Source organism: Oryctolagus cuniculus, chromosome 2 (assembly GCF_964237555.1).
Source record: "Oryctolagus cuniculus chromosome 2, mOryCun1.1, whole genome shotgun sequence".
Taxonomy (NCBI): Eukaryota; Metazoa; Chordata; class Mammalia; order Lagomorpha; family Leporidae; genus Oryctolagus; species Oryctolagus cuniculus.
This window is the reverse complement of record NC_091433.1, coordinates 79,729,875-79,749,699: the sequence shown is the minus strand read 5'-3', so window position 1 is coordinate 79,749,699 and position 19,825 is coordinate 79,729,875.

Sequence of the window (19,825 nt, the reverse complement as noted above, 5' to 3'; positions counted from 1 at the left end):
CCTGAACGCCAGTGTTGCCTTTCCTATAAGCAGGGATATTCTACTGAGAGCAGCAAAACCACCAAAGACAGGAAATTGGCATTGATAGGAGGATACTTCCAAAGGATCATGGGAAACGATATGAAAAGGAGTCTGTTTTGTTAAAAAATGTTTGCAATCAATGCATAGTTTTTTTCCTAACACACATTTTTCATGAACTTCTGGGGACACCCTTATTCATTAGACCACCTGATCCTGCGATCTGTTTTGAGTTTTTCTACTTTCCCTTGTGATGTCATTTATAGCAAAAAGACAGAACCCAGGCTCACACACTGTCTTCGGTTACCATGTCTCTTGAGTCTCCTTTAGTCAGGCTGCGTCCTCTGGCTTCCCTTCATCACTTCGACACATTAGGAGGCTGTGGATCAGTGTTCTGGTAGAATGTCCTCTGTGAGAATTCTGTCTTTCTGAGTAGACTCGGGGTACCCGTCTTTGACTGGAACGGCACAGAAGTGGCGCGGTGGTCTCTTCATGACGTTCTATTGCATGGTGCATCACGAGAGCTGGCAGTATAACGACTTGAGTAAGGCGGTGTCTGCCACCATTCTCGACTCTGATTTACTCTTTTTCTCTGTCTGATTCCTACTTGCATTTAGGGGGAGGTAATTTGAGATAATGTAAATAGCTTATTACTCATCCAGCGTTTATTCATTTACCTTTCTGGACTGATGATTTCCTATTTTATTCAATGGATTATAATGTGTTACTATCATTTATTTGCAAGTTAACGTGTCTCAAATATGGCTCAAGGGTGCTTTCTCAAGCCGATGTTAGCGTCAGCATCATTCTTAGAGAACTTTCTTACTTCCTCATACAACGAGACTCGTCTTGCACTCCCTGCTCCAGATGTGAGCCAGCAATATTTTCAAGGAGCAATGGATGCTTTAGGTGAAATATGGAGATAGGATGCTAAGTGTTCTCTCTGCTTTTATTGTTGATCCCGGGTGGGGTGTCTGTCTTCCTCTCCCTATCCTCCCTCTCCATCTTTGGGATCCCTCCTCCCCTCCCCCCTCCACTCTCTCCCTCCCCTTTTGAGAGGCCAGGAGACAGACAGCAAGCTCCTCCCCACTGATTCGCTTCCTCCAAACCTGCAACCGCTGGGGCTGAGTAGGAGCCAAGCCATAGAGCTGGGAGCACAGTCCAGGTCTCCCATGTAGGTGGCAGGAACACAGTCACTTCAGCTATCATCCCTGCCTCCCGGAGTCTACATGGGCAGGAAGCTGGAGTCAGGAGTTGGAGCAGGGAATTGAGCCCAGGCATTGTGATGTGGGATGCAGGTGTCTTGACTGCCGGGTCAAATGCCTGCTACCCCCTACTCAACACCATATTCCCTTATGTTCTGATGGTCTCCCAGGGACATGTAGGGGTTCCAAGAAATGAAAGCTATTATTTGTGCTAAAATTTCTGGTCTGTATGAAATGTAGCTGTTACAGTAGAAATATGCCTTGACTGCTAATTCACAGATGGTCCTGATGGTCTCTGTGTCTCCTTGGGTGGCTTCCAGCATTTGGCTGTCACCCCTTCAGCCTCTATCAAGAGCATGAGCCCTTCCTCTCGCCTCCCAGCGGATGATATCTTTCATTTAGATTTGCACCATTCAAGGCTGTTTTCTGGAATGTGTGGGTAACTTTTTTAAAAAAGATTTTCACCTATTTATTTGAGAGGTAGAGCTACAGACAGAGAGAGGGAGAGACAGAGAGAGGGGTCTTCCATCTTCTTGTTCACTCCCCAAATGGCTACAATGGCTGGAGCTGGGCCGATATAAAGCCAGGAGCCAGGAGCTTCTTCTGGGTCTCTCATGCAGGTGCAGGGGCCCAAGAACTTGCGCCATTTTCCGCTGCCTTCCCAGACCATAGCAGAGAGAGCCAGATCAGAAGTGGAGCAGCTGGGACACGACTGATGCCCATATGGGATGCAGGCGGAGGCTTAGCCTACTATGCCACAGCACAGGCTCTGTGGGTAACCTTTTGGGCTCTGGGTGCTTAGAGTAGTGTCACAGAAAGTATCTGGTAGTGGCACCATTTCCTGGTTAGAAGTGCAAACTTTCGAACCCCACCCAAAGCAACTGAAACAACATCTTTTGGGATGTTGCAAGGTGACTCACACACACACTCACCTGCTCTAGAGCTCAGGGCTGAGGGCTCAGAACGTACATGTCCACCATGCTCCCACAGGCGGTGTTGATGCAAACGTCCAAGACCTACCAAGTCAGAACTTGCATTTTCAGCAGTTTACCAGACTCCAACATCCACTGGCATCTGAGAGGCACTGCTGTAGAGCTCTCCTTCTTGAGTTGCCAACACAGCCCTTGACACATGGCAGGCAATGAAGCGCCTCTCTCTGTTTCATTGCCATTGACATGAAATGTAGCAGGTGCCCTAAGTCAGCATCTTTTCCTGCTTTGTCTGTGTCATCAATTAAGTTGGGATTAACGTTTTAAGACTATCATTCCAAACTGGGACCACTGCATGTGCTGTCCTCTCTGTATAGAAGGATTTTTCCTCCTTTCTTTTTCCAGATGACCATGAGACCTTGGCTTTGATGCCACTTGTTCAGTTCACTGACTGCTCACTCAGCCGCACCCCTGTGATATGCACTTCTTATCACCATGATTGCAATTTCACATGAATTCGTGCCTATTCCCCTCTTTGTAAACAGCACCATTGCAGGTACCGTGTCTCAGCTTACTAACTTTTATATATTTAATCACCTAGCATAATGCCTGACAAATAGTAGACTCTTAATAAATACCTATCGAATGAAAGTGTGGTGGGCAGCCTCCGGGATGGTCCCTGATGACCCCTTCCTCCAGGTCCTCATGCCCTTGTGTAACTCCCTGCCGTTGGGATGGGGCCTGCTCATTGTGACTCTTTCCTGATACACAGAGTATAACAAAACCAATGAGCTGTCACTGTCACGGACTACAATAAGACTGTGGCTTCATTGTGCCTGCCTTCTCTCACTGTCTTGCCTGTCATTCCTGGGGAAGCCAGCCAATGCATTGTGAGCTGCCCTTAGAGAAAGTCCCACACATAAGGAACTGATGTCCCTGGCCAGTAGCCGGTGAGGAGCCCAGGTCTGCTCACTGCCATGTGGGTGAACACGAAAGCAAATTCCCCCTTGGTTGAGCCTTCAGATGAGACTGCACTCTTAGCCAGTATCCTCACCGCAGTCTTAGGAGAAACCATGAGCCCCAGCTAGCCAGGTAAACTGAAACCAGACTCCTGATCCACAGAAAATCCGAGACTGTAAATGTTTGCTGTTTGAAGCCACTCTGGTTTGGGGTAATTCATTACACAGACAGGGATAACAATGCAAAGGAAATTCATATATTTACATAGCTTACGGTTCACCTACCCGAGCTCCAAGATAGAATGATATCCCTGCTTCCCTAATGAGCAACGGCGGATCAGAAGGGCTAAGTCCTTTGCCCCGATCATAGCTGGCAAGTGACAGAGGCGGGATGTCAGCTCAGATCTATTCAGCTCTAAAGCTGAGCTCCTTCCTAAGGCCACGTTCTGCCCCCAGACTGAAGACAGATTTTCATTTTCTTCATTCAGTGCCAAGGCTGAGGAGGGGAAAGAAAATCTCCCAGTTCTTCACCTTGAACGGCATGAGTCATCCCCAACTTTTCTAAGTACTTTTAGTTCACCCGGCTCATGAATCACTCCCAAAGATCCTCCAAATTGAATTCCAATCTGGTGTTAACTCCCGCCGCCACCTGCTCGGGATCCATTCTCCTGATTCCTCCAGCCTCACCTTGGGCTGGTCACTGTCCTTGCTCAGTGACTCACTACAGAGAAGGGAGTTCTTGGGGGAGTGGTATGGAAATTGGGAGAATGGGAGGAGGAATGAGTCATGGACCACATTTTTTATTTTATTGTTTCTTTGATTAACTTCCTTTGAAGGCTAGCAGAGTCACAAGCTTGGAGAGTTGGCCGAAAGAGAGGGTTTCTGGAAAAAAGTAAGCAGGACCCAAGCAATGAGACTTTTGAGATGCTGTGGTAGAAATGACAGGTGCAGAGGGTGAGGCCCACTAAGAGGCAGCACTCTGAGGGGTGAGGGCAAGGGGCCTGTGCAGTGGAAACAGCTACCCCTCTGTTGCAATTATTTGACACCTCATATTTACCTTTAAAACTCATGCCAAATATTCCCATTGCTTTCCATAACAAATGTACGTAGAGTGAGAATGATAGGTGTTCTCCAGTTTTCCAAGTGAATTTATGTTCAAAGAAATTTCCACATTCTATGGCTCTCTGTGTATCCCCAACACTGCACACACTTCCACACTCTGCATCTGTGGGCAGAGAGGAAAATGAGAATACCCATTTTTCCACAGCTTCAAAAAGAAAGACTTTGCCAATAAAAATCATCTTTCAGTGACCCCCTGAATAAAACTTTAAACAAAACCCATTAAACTCTGTCTACCTGCCCAGGTGCCTGAAAGCGAAAATCGATTGTCAAGTTCTGATAAAATTCCCGATCTGTAGATGCAGAAACTGTCCCCGACAGATGCCGCTTTTTCTCTAAGCTTGTTCTGTTCTTGCGAGTGGCTCTGCGATTCAATACCCTCTGGGCACCTGGCTAATTCTCCTCCCTTGGTTGCCTCTGAATGAGCTGTAACTCTCCTGCTCCGGTACTGTCCCTTTCACTACAGAGAAGTCAACTGTATCCAGTCATGAGACAGATGCCAAGGGAAAGAAGAAAGTTACAATTGTTTCCTCTGACGTTGTCCCTCATGCCTGGGGTTGAGAGGCTGCCATTTTCAAAAGTCCAAGGGCTCCAGGATATCTAGGAAACAGATGGGAAACAAATGAAGCATTGATGGATTTGCAGATTCCTTGTCTTTGCTGTTTGTCTGCCTGGGAGTGGGCGAAATGTAAGAGAAGAATGAGGGTATGGCTGGGGAAAGATTTGCGATTTTTCACATTCTTCTTTGGACACGGATGGAAGGAAGGGTGTGGGGAGGAGGCTTTTGATTTGTGTAGCTTTTGATTTGCACTCTGGCCTTTCTCCATGTCACTGCAGCCCTTGCAATATAAAATTGTAATCAGGGGTCCCTAACGGATACAGCAGTTCATTCAACAAATACACACGAATACTGACTCAATTAGACTTGAATGCAACTTCATGGCAAATAACTGAGAAAAAGAATCAAACCCACGGGAGGAGGAGTCTGTGCCCCTTCCTGTCCTGAAATCCCCCAGAGAAAGTACATTTGGCAGGTAAACCAGTGAGCAGGTAAACCAGCCACACAAATGGGCACAGGCTCAGAGGATGAAATCAAGGGAAGGGATGGGGAGAGATTTGCATAATAAATAGACTGGCTCTGGCTCCCCACTGCAGCTTCCTGCCTCTGCAGCCCCTGGGAGGCAGGGGTGATGGCTCAAGTAATGGGATCCTTGCCAGCCACGTGGGAGACCTGGATTGAGTTCCCGGTTCTCCGCTTTCGCCTAGACCAGTCCTGGTGGACGTGGGCGTTTGGGGAGTGACCACCTTGTGAGAGCTCTCTGCCTGTCTGTAGTTTTCTCTCTGTGTCTCTCGCATTAAAAAAAAAAAAAAAAGACACTCTCCTTAGGCCCTGGGCCTGCTTACTTCACAAAACATTTTTTTTTAAAAATCATTCATGTATTCATTCATCCACTGAGCGTCTGTGGAGCAGCCCTGTGTGTCAGGCGCTTTGGTAGGCACTGCAAACATGCAAATGAACAGGAGCTGCCTGTGAGCTAGGGAGCAGAAGTGTGGCTGGTGCCCCTGCACACGGGATGAAGACAGGTGCTGAGGAGGCAGGAGGAGCCAGCTCGCCTCTCCCAGAACCCTCTGATTTCTGCCAAAGAGTTCGCTCCATTCACCTCTCCCCTGTGAGCACAGTGAAGATTCCAAGCCACATTGCAGTTACATTTGTTTCAGGAGGCTTTGCATGCACCAGAATGATAGATTCCTGAAGAAGTTGAGCTCGCTCTTTCACTCCTTCCCTCCCTCCCTCCCTTCTTCCCTCCCTCCCTTTCTTCCTTCCACTTGAAAGCCAATAGTTACAGAGAGAGGAGGAGGAGGAGAGGAAGACAGAGAGAGAGAGAGAGAGAGAGAGAGAGAGGAGGAGAGAGAGAGATCTTCCATTTGCTGGTTCACTCCCCAAACAGTTGCAACCACCAGGTCTGGGCCAGGCTGAAGCCAGGAGCCCAGAGCCTCCCATGAGGGTGCAGAGGCCCAAGTACTTGGGCCATCTCCTGCTGCTTTCCTAGACATCAGCAGGGAGCTGCATCGCAAGTGGAACAGCCACGTCTTGAACTGATGCCTACATGGGATGCCAGCGCTGCAGGTGGAGGCTTAACCGGCCACAGCACAGCAGAGGCCCCAATAGAGCTGTTTTCCTCCCCCAAAGTTTGGGAAACCAAGTCTTCCATTGACAAAAAGGGTCAGGAAATGTTAGCGGTGAATGCCTCTGATCCCTCAAGTCCAACACAGAGAAACCTGATGCACGAGAGTACTCCAAAAGGTTCATGGACAATGGAATAAGAAGGATGAATTTGGGGCCAGCGCTGTGGCGAAGTGGGTATAGCCACCGCCTGCAGTGCTGGCATCCCATATGGGCGCCGGATCAAGTCCCAGGTGCCCCACTTCCCATCCAGCTCTCTGCTATGGCCTGGGAAGGCAGTAGAAGATGGCCCAGGTCCTTGGGCCCCTGCACCCATGTGGGAGACCTGGAAGAAGCTCCTGGCTCCTGGCTTCAGATCTGCACAGCTCCAGCCGCTGCAGCCAATTGGGGAGTGAACCAGCGGATGAAGACCTCTCTCTCTCTCTCTCTGCCTCTCCTTCTCTGTGTAACTCTGGCTTTTAAATAAATATGAAGTATGAATTTGGGGCAGCTGCCGGGCTTGGTGGTTAGAGATGCTGTTTGGAATGTCCCTGTCCCACGTCACAGCGCCTGGGTGTGAATTCCCACTGTGCTCCTGTTTCCAGCTTCTTGCTAACACGCACCCTGGAAGCAGCAGGTGATGGCTCAAATAGCTGGGGTCCTGCCACCATTACGGGAGACCTGGATTGAGCTCCAGATTCCTGTCTTCAGCCTGGCCCCACCCTGCCTGTTGACAGTTTAGGAGTGAACCAGCAGTTGGCAGATCTCACTTTATTTCTGACTTTCAAATAAATAAAATAAGTTAACAATTTTTAAGTTTTTTAAAAATAACTTACAATAATTTTCTTTTAGCCAGCGCCGCGGCTCACTAGGCTAATCCTCCACCTTGCGGCGCACCAGGTTCTAGTCCCAGTCGGGGAGCTGGATTCTGTCCCGGTTGCCCCTCTTCCAGGCCAGCTCTCTGCTGTGGCCAGGGAGTCAGTGGAGGATGGCCCAAGTGCTTGGGCCCTGCACCCCATGGGAGACCAGGAGAAGCACCTGGCTCCTGCCATCGGATCAGCGTGGTGCGCCGGCCGCAGCGCGCCAGCCGCAGTGGCCATTGGAGGGTGAACCAACGGCAAAAGGAAGACCTTTCTCTCTGTCTCTCTCTCTCACTGTCCACTCTGCCTGTCAAAAAAAAAATTTTTCTTTTAAAGTTTATTTTGGTGGGAAAAATTTTTTAAAATTCATGCCAACATTTTAGTATAATGTGCATTTTTATACATAATGTTTTTAAAAAGTACCAAACTAAGCTCACACTTTTTAAAAAAGATTTATTTCTTCACTTGAAAGGCAGATTTACGGAGATGGGGTCGGGGCGAGAGAGAGAGAGAGAGAGAGAGAGAGGTCTTCCATCTGCTGGTTCACTTCCCAAATGGCTTTAAGGGCCAGGGCTGGACCAGGCCAAGATCAGGAGCCAGGAGTTTCTTCCAGTTCTCCCATGTGGGTGGTAGGGACCCAAGCACTTGGGTCATCGTCCACTGCTTCCCCAGGTTCATTAACCAGGGTTATGGATCAGAAGTGGAGTTGCCAGGACTCAAATCGGGGCTCATATGGGATGCCGGTGGCTTAATCTGCCGTGCCATAATGCTGGCCCCAAACTCATACTTTTTTTTTTTTTTTTTTTTTTTTTTGACAGGCAGAGTGGACAGTGAGAGAGAGAGAGACAGAGAGAAATGTCTTCCTTTTGCCGTTGGTTCACCCTCCAATGGCCCCGCAGCCGGCGCATCGTGCTGATCCGATGGCAGGAGCCAGGAGCCAGGTGCTTCTCCTGGTCTCCCATGGGGTGCAGGACCCAAGCACTTGGGCCATCCTCCACTGCACTCCCGGGCCACAGCAGAGAGCTGGCCTGGAAGAGGAGCAACCGGGACAGAATCCGGCGTCCCGACCGGGACTAGAACCCGGTGTGCCGGCGCCTCAAGGCAGAGGATTAGCCTAGTGAGCCGCGGTGCCGGCCACAAACTCACACTTTTAATTCCAGTTTTTTCACAAACTTTTTCAAACATTCTCCTGAACGCTCCAAGATGAGCATCTCTCGGTTAAGGCAAGCAGTTAGCTGGTTTCTCAACATGTGTTCAATATCGTGCTGTGTTCATGCTGAAGTAGATAACAGAGAGCTGGATGGGAAGTGGAGCAGCCTGGACTAGAACCTTCGCCCATAAGGGATGCCGGCACTGCAGGCGGTGGCTTAGCCCACTATGCCACAGCACCGCCCCCTTGCTGTTTCTCCAGCGTGAATGGAGCTGTGGGGAGAGACAGAGGGACTTCTGCAGGAGCTTTCTGGAAGAGGGAGGGGCAGGACAGCTAATGCTAAGCGTTTGTCATTTCAGCACAGCACAGCCCCCAGCGCTCCTCTGGAATTCACTTTTCCTGTCTCCGCCCCTCCCCGTTTCAGGAAGTTCCTGCAGAAATCCCTCTCCATTTCCCCACAGCAGCACTCCTGGGGCCCTGGAAGAGACCGCAAGATCCCCTAGGAGCCAGCATGAATCACCAGCAGGTAGGGCAGGGTGCCTGACAGTCCCAGCAGGAATGCGGGCCACACCTCTGGAGCTGCATTCCTGGTTAGCAGGAGGGGCTGATGAGATTCTGGGGAAATCTGTACCCAGACCCTTGAAAGAATGTGAATTTCTCGGTAGATATTCAGGTAGTCAACACATCTGTCCTTGGAAAAAGCTGTCCTTGCCTTAAAATTAGTTTTGCTGAAAGTGACATTGAACCACCCTAGAAAAAGTGAGAAATAGAAAACAAAACAGAAACAAGCTCACTCATAATTCTATGGCCCTAATACATATAACTTAGCAGATATTAAAAATAAGGGAATTCAGTCAAACATAGTACATTCATAGCACAGTTGAGTTTTATGCATTTAAACAGAAATGATAAAGAATGTTTAACTGTGGTGAACAGTTCCTGATGTACACATATCATCATGTTGTATGACCTAAATATATACAAGATTCATTAGCTATTAACCATTCCTCAGTAACGTTGGCGAGAAACTTTTATGTAAACAGTAAAAATGCCTACATTAAAGAATCAGACTGTGACTGTTGTGGAAAAGTATAACCAGAAGGAAATACATCAAAAGCCAGTGAGTGGATTTTACGTTCTTCTTGGTAGTTTGTATTTTATAAATATTTTACATCTTTAAAGTGACTTTCTACCTACAACTTGGAAACCGTTCAGTTTTATTTCCTTCTTGTTTTCCCATCATCCCGTTAAGTATTACTTTTTTAATTGAACTCAGTTAAGCGTTCAGTTTTCAAAATGCTAAGCCCTCACTTGAAGACCAGATTATCATAGAACTTTGTAACTAGAAGAGTTTTGGGAAGTCAGCTACTGCCGAGGTTAGAGAAGCTGGAGCAGAAACAGTTCCCATTCATTACCCAAGGTCACGTCCATTCCCCGTGGTCACACAGACATCGGCAGGACTGGACACCCGGGTTTCTAGAACATTCTCTCCCAGCGCTCCTTCTGCAGTGCCACTGTTGAGTGTGTTGCATGTGGTTTCTGATTCACATTAAATAAATATTACAATCAAGTTTATCTGAGATAGCACAGAAATTTTTTTAAATGATAAGAAAGGCATAAACGTGATGTTAGCAACTATTGTACTCAGTCAAATCAAATTTTATTTTATGTTTCCTCACATTGTAGATCCTTGGCATCTACATTCAGGTGCAAGGCTGTTGCCTCTTCCTGGCACTGTGCAATGTTTAATCACCATCCCAGCTCTGGCTCCCTTGGCTGTGCATGATTGCCAGTAGTTCTCAAGGGTGGACAAGACAGCCATAGGGATGTCTGAGACCCTTAGCAGGCTGCAAGGTCCAAACAGTCTCTATCCTACCGTATTAAGATACTGCTTTTCCTTTTCATTCTCTTTCTTTCATCAGTTTACATGTCCCCCGACTCCACCAGGCAGCAGATGATGGCCCAAGTGCTTAAGTTCCTGGGTCTTGGAGTCCCAGATGGAGTTCCTGGCTCCTGGTTTCTCTTTGGCCCAGCCTTGGCTATTGAGAGCATTTGGGAAATGAACCAGTAGATGGAAGATTCTCTCTCTCTCTCTCTCTGCCTTTCAAGTAAACGCATTTTAAATAACAGTAATTATAATAATGACAATGAAGGAATGCCAGTCACACCTGTAATGATTAGAGACCCTTGCTGCCTGCAGGAAGGTGGAGGCATGAAGGGCTCCCAGGAGCAGGAGGCAGACCTCACACCAGCTCCAGGCCCTCGGGGTCATCTTCTCCCCATCTGGGCAGTCAGGGTTACTCCAGATTCTCTGTGCTCCTGCTTCAGCCTGTTCTGAGCCAGCCCAGCGGGCCCAGCCCTCAGACCAAGAAAGGAGAGAAAAACCTCACAGTTTCCTTCCCAACCCTTCAAATCAACGATTTTGCTCACAGATCACACTGCTACATCTTTACACATCTGAAAGTTAGACTTTGATGCGCTTGTTTTTCTCCCCGGCCTGACTCACAGAATGAGTCATCAGGAGCCTTGGTAATCTCCACTGCATGAGGGGAGACAAGGGCACAAGGAGGGGGCTCCCTTTCTCAGTGAGGGTGGGGCTGAGCCTGGCGCCAGGCCGCCTTCTCAGCCCCCATCCCAGCACGATGAGCTGCCCGCCCCCCCAGCCCCCGTGACTTAAACCTCTGCCCCGTCTCTGGCAGAAATGCTGGTGGCGGAACCCACAAGCCTACGGAGCTGGGAACTGTGGCTGGGCATCCACCGATGTCCCTGTGCATCTCTGTCTCTGGAGGAACCTGAGGAAACAGAACGCTCTGAACTCTGGGGCTCAGGCGGACTTCCGGGCCAGAGTGCCCACCTCTAGCAGAGTACCATCCAAGGCGCAGCACAGAACTCGGGAACGTGCACACTCCCTAAAGTCTTTGAGAGAAACACAGCCTCGGGGTCCCGCCCCAGGCAGGGCCACAGTGCCAGCATCTATGAGTGTCCTGTCCCCCTGGAATTTGAAAGAGGGACTGGGAACACCTACTGTCTGCCTCAGCACAGCGCTCAGAGGCTGCTCAGGCTCTAAGGGCCTGGCCATCAGTGGGTAAAGAATGGAGCCCACTTGTTTTCTCGCTCAGCTGTTTTCATTTGCATCAACAATTGTTCATGCAATTTTCTTGCTCCTAGTGCAATTGTACCGCGACACTCTGCAGGCAGCGTAGCTCTCAAGGTATTCAAACATAGCCATGATTGGTTTTGATTTTCCATTGCAAACATTTTCCCAGATGCTCCCTTCCCCTGCTTGGTGCTTTCGAGAGAGGCATCTCCATTGCTGACAGTATAGGCGCATGGTTGTACCTGGGGGTGCAGGTGTATCTGGGGGTGGGGGTGTACCTGGGGATGCACGTGTACCTGGGGGTGTGGGTATACTTGGGGTTATAGGTATATCTGGGGGTGTAGATGTACCTGTGGGTTTGGGTGTATCTGGGGCACAGGTGTATCTGGTGGTGTGGGTGTACTTGGGGGTGCAGGTGTATCTTGCAGTGTGGGTATACCTGGAGATGTGGGTATACCAGGAGTGTGGGTCTATCAGGGGGTGTGGGTGTTTTCCTGGGACCACTGTGAGATTCCTCTGGACAAAAATGTTCAAATCCGCAGCAACACTTTCTCTAGTCTGCCCTCTTCGCTGACCCCTTGACTGCAAGAATGCCTCCTCATAGCTTTGTCTTCTGGACCACAAAACACTGCACCTCTCCTTTCAGGAGTCAGAAATCAGTGCTCCCGTTTTCCAGAGAGAAGAATAGAGGCCTGGGGGGTGTCAGCATTCTGCTGAGACTCTGCAGGGCTAAGTGCATCTTACTCCCAGGGCCAGTCTCTGTGTTCCAACCACAGCAAGTGTGAAATCCTTTTCCAGCTGACCCTGGGTAGTGTGATAGGCTCAGAGAGTTGTAGCAGGAAGCACCTCCACACGGTGCCTTACTGAGAAAAACTGCCACCAACACCTGTTCCCAAGTACACGTGGCCATTCCCCACTTTCCAGTTTCACTTTATCAATTTTTTTTTTTAAGATTCATTTTATTGATTTGAAAGGCAGAGTTACAGAGAGGCACAGAGAGAGAGAGAGAGAGAGAGAGAGAGAGGTCTTCCATCTGCTGGTTCACTCCCCAGATGGCCACCTGCTAATGAGCCAATCAGAAGCCAGGAGCCAGGAGCTTCTTCTGGATCTCCCATGTGGGTGCAGGGGCCCAAGGACTTGGGCCATCTCCTACTGCTTTCCCAGGCCACAGCAGAGAGCTTGATCGGGAGAAAGAATGCCAGTGCCACAGGTGGAGGATTAACCCACTGTGCCACAGCGCCGGCCCCAGTTGTTTTTTTTTTTTTAAGGACATTTTACTACTAAGTGAGAGAATCACACAGTCACATTACTTTATAGCCATGAGCATTGGAAGCTGCAACGTTTCCAGGACTTCCGCCCACCTCCTGCCTGCCGGGCTCTGGGCAGTGTCAGCGGCTGCAGCAGCCGCTCAGAGCCGACCGAGCCTGTCCAGGCTGCTGCAGCTGTTTAAGACACAGCACTCTTCTCTTTGTTTGCAGCAAGCCTGTTGTAAACCTTTCAGACTGCTTGGTTGCTCACAATTCTCAAGTTCAAGTTCAAGATTGCTAACGAGGTAAGCTTCTCCAGTCACAGCAGGCCCCAGAAAGAACATCAGTGTCGGCTCCACGAGCTTCACCATATGTTATAGGAGGAGGCACAAACAACGACGCTCTTGATGTCTGAGGACTGAAAAGTGGAAGTGCTGAAGGGTGGGAATGAGAGGGGGAGGGCTGGGAGCTTTGGCCTGACACTGCTTGGAAGGAGAGGACAGAGGTAGGTGTGGGCTTGAGGATTCCAGAAATGAGGTTGCTGTGAGGTGTCTCTGGGCATGGACTATGCAGCCAGACTCAGGAGCTTGGGGGTGGAAACATTTTTTTTTTTTTTTTGACAGGCAGAGTGGACAGTGAGAGAGAGACAGAGAGAAAGGTCTTCCTTTTGCCGTTGGTTCACCCTCCAATGGCCGCCGCTGCAGCCGGCGCACCGCGCTGATCCGATGGCAGGAGCCAGGATCCAGGTGCTTTTTCCTGGTCTCCCATAGCTGGAGAGTGGATTTGAAGATCATAGTTCTCTTTATCTATGGTGTCACCTCCCCCCATTGTAGCCACCCCGGTGAACCACAGTCCAAAAATATGAAGTGAGGGCCTGGTGTTGTGGTGCAGTGTGTTAAGCAGCTACCTGCAGTGCTGGCATCCCATACAGGTGCCGGTTCAAGTCCCGGCTGCTCCACTTCTGATCCAGCTCTCTGCTATGGCCTGGGAAAGCAGCAGAAGATGGCCCAAGTGTTGGGCCCCTGCACCCACATGGGAGACCTGGATGGGGTTCCAAGTTCTGTCTTCAGCCCAGTCCAGCCATTTGGGCCATTTGGGGAGTGAACTAGTGGGTAGATCTCTCTCTCTCTCTCTCTCTCTCTCTCCCTCTCTCTTTCTGTAACCTTGCCTTTTAGATAATTACATTTAAAAAAAATTAAATGAAAAATTCTAGAAATAACTCATAAATTTTAAATTGCGTCTCATTCTGAGTAGAGTGAAATCTCACACAATCCCTCTCTGTCCCTCCCCGGGCACGAGGGATCCCTCCATGCAGCGTGTCCACGTTGTGCACCGTCTGTCTTGGTTATCCATCCGACTGTTGCCGCATCACAGTGCCGATGTAAGTGGAGCTTGTTGTACCTGGGCATGGCCCCCAGAGCTCAAGAGTAGTGGCTGTGACATTTGATTACGGTGTATTGTCGTAATTGTCCCATCTTGTTACTAGCTGGTATTATTAATCTTTTACTGCATCTAATTTAAACATAAAACTTTATCATAGATACGATTGTATTGGAATAAAAGCGATTCACAGGACTGATTCCTCTCCTGGGTCTTAGGCATCCACTGGGGGTCTGAAACCTACACCCTGCGGGTCAGGGGGACTGCCATGTCTGTGCTCTGTGCAAGGGGGCTCCCCACGAGCAAAGCCAACGTCTCGGATGGCCGCCGCAACACCCGGAGTCCACCTCTGGTCAGAACTCAGAGCAGAAGTGGCGGTGCTGATGCTTCTGCCTCTCACGCCAGGAGCACTTGCTGTGGTCATCAAATCACCTGCGGAGCCAGGTCAAGGGTCAAAAGCAGCCACAGGTGTTTAGAGGAGCGAGCTGCAACTTACTGAACGATGTACTTCAAAGCTTGGAGAAAGTGGGTCTTTCTCCAGTCGGTTGCAGTGGGCTCAGCTTCACAATTGCCTGGCTCTTCCTCCTACCTGTCGACCACTTCAGGAACATTCTTCTGTGCCCCCAACCAGGTCAGACGCCCCCATTCCTTGCCCCTCGGTACCCCGCCCTGCTATGTAGCACTTCCTACAGCTATAATCAGGGAGGTCACTATATGACTGTTTTTTTAATATTCCCTCCCTCCTCTCACTACTTTACGGCTACTGCCTTCGTATTATATATTTTGTCAGTGGAATGAATGGTCGTATCACATCCAGAAATCTCTGTGATTTACAACAGCAACAATCCAACGTAGTCAGAGGGAGAGAGAGAGAATTTTCCTTTTATTCTGGGATTGGATTTCTCCCCTTGTAAATCCGAAAGCCCATGTGACAAAAGCAAACACGAGGCTGTGCACTGCACGGAGTGGCGGGCTGTTTCTGGGCACTAGGTGCACTTAACGTATATGACGACACTCGGTGGCCGCGATGACTCAGCCTCTCGCTGTTGCTCATCGAGATGGTTATAGATTTCTATTTAGAGCAAATGTAGCCGTAATGACAGCGGGAGTCATCACCGTAATAACTAACTCAAAGAAGTGGCTTTCATCCAAGGACTGAAGTGGCTGCTGCTTCGCCTGTGGTTCCAGACTCCCTCCTCACTGCCCCGCTTCCCAGCGCCTTCCTGGCCTGCCTCCTACGGGAACTCTCCCTGACCTCTCTGGCCTACAGCCTCACACCTTGAACTCGAGCTGCTTGTCAGCTGTGTGTCACACAGACTGAAGTTCGCCAGGTGAATATTCCGAAGTACTTCTTCCCCTGTTACTTCACAGATGCAAGTCATTTGCCCTCCAGGTTCACAGCGGGTGAGGGGGTAGGGGAGATGAGGGCAGAAGCGAGGGCCACATCTGTTGCAGTTTAACCCCCAATGCTCTGAGAACAGTGTTCAGTTATAGAGTTAACTAATGATGCTACCTCTGTTTCATGACTCATCAACTCCCTATATAGACTATGGAACTGAATAATCAAAACTTAAAGGGAATTGATATGAAAAAGTCAAACAAGAAATAATGACAAGGATAAGAATAGGCAGTATGGGGGCCGGTGCTGTGGCACATCGGGTTAAGTCGCTGCCTGCAACACAGACATCCCATATGGGTGTCAGTTTGAGTCCTGATGCTCCACTTCCGATCCAGCTCTCTGCTAATGAGCCTGGGAAAGCATCATAAGATGGCCCAAGCACTTGGACCCCTGTACCCATGTGGGAGACCTAGAAGAAGCTCCAGGGCCCTGGCTTCGTCCTGGCACAGCCCCAACCATTGCAGCCATTTGGGGAGTAAAGCAGCGGAGTCAAAATCTCTCGGGGCCAGTGCTGTGATGTAGCGGGTGAAGCTGCCGCCTGCAGGGCCGCATCCCATATGGGAGCCAATTAGAGTCCTGGCTGCTCTCCAGCTCTCTGCTATGGCCTAGGAAAGTAGTAGAAGATGGACCAAGACTGTCGGGGTCTCAAGTTAGAGGCTGGCCCCTGACCAGCAGGGGCCAGTACAGACACTCCCCAACAAGGTGAACGGGAAGGGTAAATAGTTAGAAAAAAGACTTAGACAGCAAAGAGTTAAGAGATCCTTGAGCAGAGATAAAGCTAGGAAACTCTTTTGGGTTCACCTCACGTTTTCACCAAGACATCTCCGAACAGGAAGCTCTGCCTTTGGTGTGACCCCACTCAGTGATGGAGTGAGGTGAAAAAGAGGATTTTTTTTAAGAATTGTTTGTTTAAAAGGCAGTGTTATATAGAGAGGAGAAAGGGCGAGAAATCTGCTGTCCATTGTTTCACTCCCCAAATGACTGCAATAGCCAGGGCTGGGCCAGGCTGAAGCCGGGAGCCTGGAACTCTATCCAGGGCTCCCATGTGGGCGCAGGAGCCCAAGCGCACCAGGCATCTTCTGCTGCCTTCCCGGGCATTAGCAGGGAACTGGACTGAAAGTAGAGCAGCTGGCAGTAGAAACAGCGTTCATATGGGAGAGGCTTAGCCCACTGCACCACTACACTGGTCCCCAGAAGAGGGCTTTCTTAGTCCATTTTCTGTTGAGGTGACAGAACAGTACAGACTGGGAAATTCTGAAAGACAAGAAATGCGTTTCTCATCATGCTGCAAGCTGGGATGGGTTAATATCAAGCTTGGGCCTCCGGGGACGGCCTTCCTGCTGCACCCTGATGTGGGAGGGGCATCCTAGGGCGAGTGGCAACCGTGTGCCAGCACAGGTCTCTCCTCCTCTTGTAACCACAAATGCCTCTGAAAAGCCCCACCTCTGCATTGTATTAGCATAGGAATTTGGAGATTAAGTCTCCAATGCATGAATTTTGGGGAGAAACACATCAGAGCAAGGACACATTCCAGAGAAAGTGACATGAGACAGATAAGCAAAACCGGCAGAGTGATGTGAGAGATTAGATCCTGGTGAAAGACACCACTTGTCCTGAGCTGCACGGTGGAGCAAAGGCGGGGTTAACACACCAGGAGCGTCTTGTCATGCAGGTCCCCCCTGAGGGCGAGTTCTACACAGGTCGCCCTGCTTTGGGTCACTCTACCAGTGTCTGCCAGTTACACCAGGAAAACTGTGCGTTTCTTTTTTTCCCAGGAACTTTTATTTAAGGAATACAAACTGCATATATTACTTAATTACAACTTTAGGAACATAGTGATTCTTCCCACCTTACCCACCCTCCCACCCACTCTCCCACCCCTCTTCCTCCTCCCTCTCCTTTTGTCATTCTTATTTTTTACTAAGCTCTATTTTTAATTAACTTTATATGCATATAATTAACTCTGTTCAGTAAAGAGTTCAACAAATAGTATGAAAAAAAAAAAAAACTGGTCCTCCACAGTTGAGACAAGGGCTGTTCAAAGTCATTGCTTCTCAAAGTGTCAATTTCACCTCTGTAGATGACCTTTTAGGTGCTCTGTTAGTTATCACAGGTCAGGGAGAATATATGGTATTTGTCCTTTTGGGACTGGCTTCTTTCATTAAGCATGATGTTTTCTTATTTATTTATTTGAAAGTCACGGTTACACGGAGAGAGAAGGAGAGGCAGAGAGAGAGAGGTCTTCCATCCACTCCCCAGATGGCTGCAGTGGCCAGAGCTGCGCAGATCTGAAGCCAGGAGCCAGGAGCTTCCTCCAGGTCTCCCACGTGGGTAAAGGGGCCCAAGGACTTGGGCCATCTTCTACTGCTTTCCTAGGCCATAGCAGAGAGCTGGATGGAAAGTGGAGCAGCCAGGACTTGAACCGGTGCCCATATGGGATGTGGGCACTGCATGCGGCAGCTTTACCCACTATGCCACAGCGCTGGCCCCATTCATTAAGTATAATATTTTCTAGCTTTGTCCATTTTGTTTCAAGTGACTGGATTTTGTTTTTTTTGTTTATTTTTTTACTGCTGTGTAGAATTTCATGGTGCACATATCCCATAATTTCTTTATCCACTCTTCAGTTGACAGGCATTTGGGTTGATTCCATTTCTTAGCTATTGTGAATTGAGCTGCAATAATAATGGGGGTACAGATGACTCCTTCATATGTTTATTGCATTTCTCTTTTTTAATTTTATTTATTTTTTATTTTTATTTATTTATTTATTTTGACAAGCAGAGTTAGACAGTGAGAGAGAGAGACAAAGAGAAAGGTCTTCCTTCCGTTGGTTCACCCCCAAATGGTTGTCGCAGCTGGCGGGCAGTGCCAATCCAAAGCCAGGAGCCAGGTGCTTCCTCCTGGTCTCCCATGCGGGTGCAGGGCCCAAGCACTTGGGCCATCCTCCACTGCCTTCCCAGGCCACAGCAGAGAGCTGGACTGAAAGAGGAGCAACCAGGACAGAATCCGGTGCCCCGATTGGGACTAGAACCTGGTGTGCCGGCGCCGCAGGTGGAGGATTAGCCTAGTAAGCCGTGGCGCCGGCCTATTTCATTTCTCTTGAGTATATTCCCAGGAGTGGGATGGCTGGGTCATATGGGAGGTCTTCAGGTCATATGGTATGGTATTCAGATTTCTGAGGTGTCTCCAAACTGTCTTCCAACAGTAGATTAAGGTACTTTTTTCCCCACATCCTCACTAGCATTGGTTGCTCGTTGATTTCTGTATGAAAGTCATCTAACTGGGGTGAGGTGAAACCTCATTGTGGTTTTGACATTTCCCTGATGGCTATAGTAATCCTGAACATTTTTCCATTTGTCTGTTGGCCATTTGGATTTCCCCTTTTGAAAAATGCCTGTTTACGTCCTTTGCCCATTTCTTAGCTGGGTTGTTTGTTTTGTTGTTGTTGAGTTTCTTGGTCTCTTTATATATTCTGGTAATTAATCCTTTATCAGTTGCATAGTTTGCAGATCATTTCTCTCATTCTGTCGGTTGCCTCTTTGCTGAGTGTTTCTTTTGCAGTGCAATCAATTTGATGCAATCCCATTTCTCAATTTTGGCTTTGATTGCCTGTGCCTCTAGGGTCTTTTTCAAGAAGTCTTTGCCTGTGCCAATGTCTTGCAGGGTTTCCCCAGTGTTAAGAGCACATGTTTCAAAGCTGCAGAGTGGCCCTTTGGCATTCCACAAAGTGACCTTTGACCTCCGAGCGACTCTTGCTCATGATGCTGATTGGCCAGACTGGTCAGTCTTTATGGGCTGGCCTACCCTACAGTCACACTAAGAGATGATTAGTGGGTGGTGCCTTTGCAGAGTTTGTGCAGCGCTGGCCCGCTGGCTAGCAGCATGAACAGCAACACTAGAGCAGGCAGAGGAGTTCCCAGTTGCTAGAAATCCCCTTGCACAGTCAGTGGGAGCTCAGGTTTCCATGACACCTGTTGAAATCAATTCTCTTCTTTCTTACTCGCCGTGTCAGCACGTACCTATTTCCTGTGTCCTCAAACGAAGCCACTGAATTGAGGTCAAGACTGGGATTGTCCTCCCAGACAGGGCAGTCTGTCACCTCCAGAGTCCCAGGAGGGCAACCAACTTCCCCACAAAAGTGACACCACCATGAGAACTGTGAGGATTTTAGTTCTCCCTACTGTCTTACACTTGTATATATCACTGTTGTGCAGACAGAACAGAGCATCTGAGGTTGATCCCTGAAAATACCACAGACTCTATAAATTTCAGTCTTTCTGAGTTCCTATTCAACT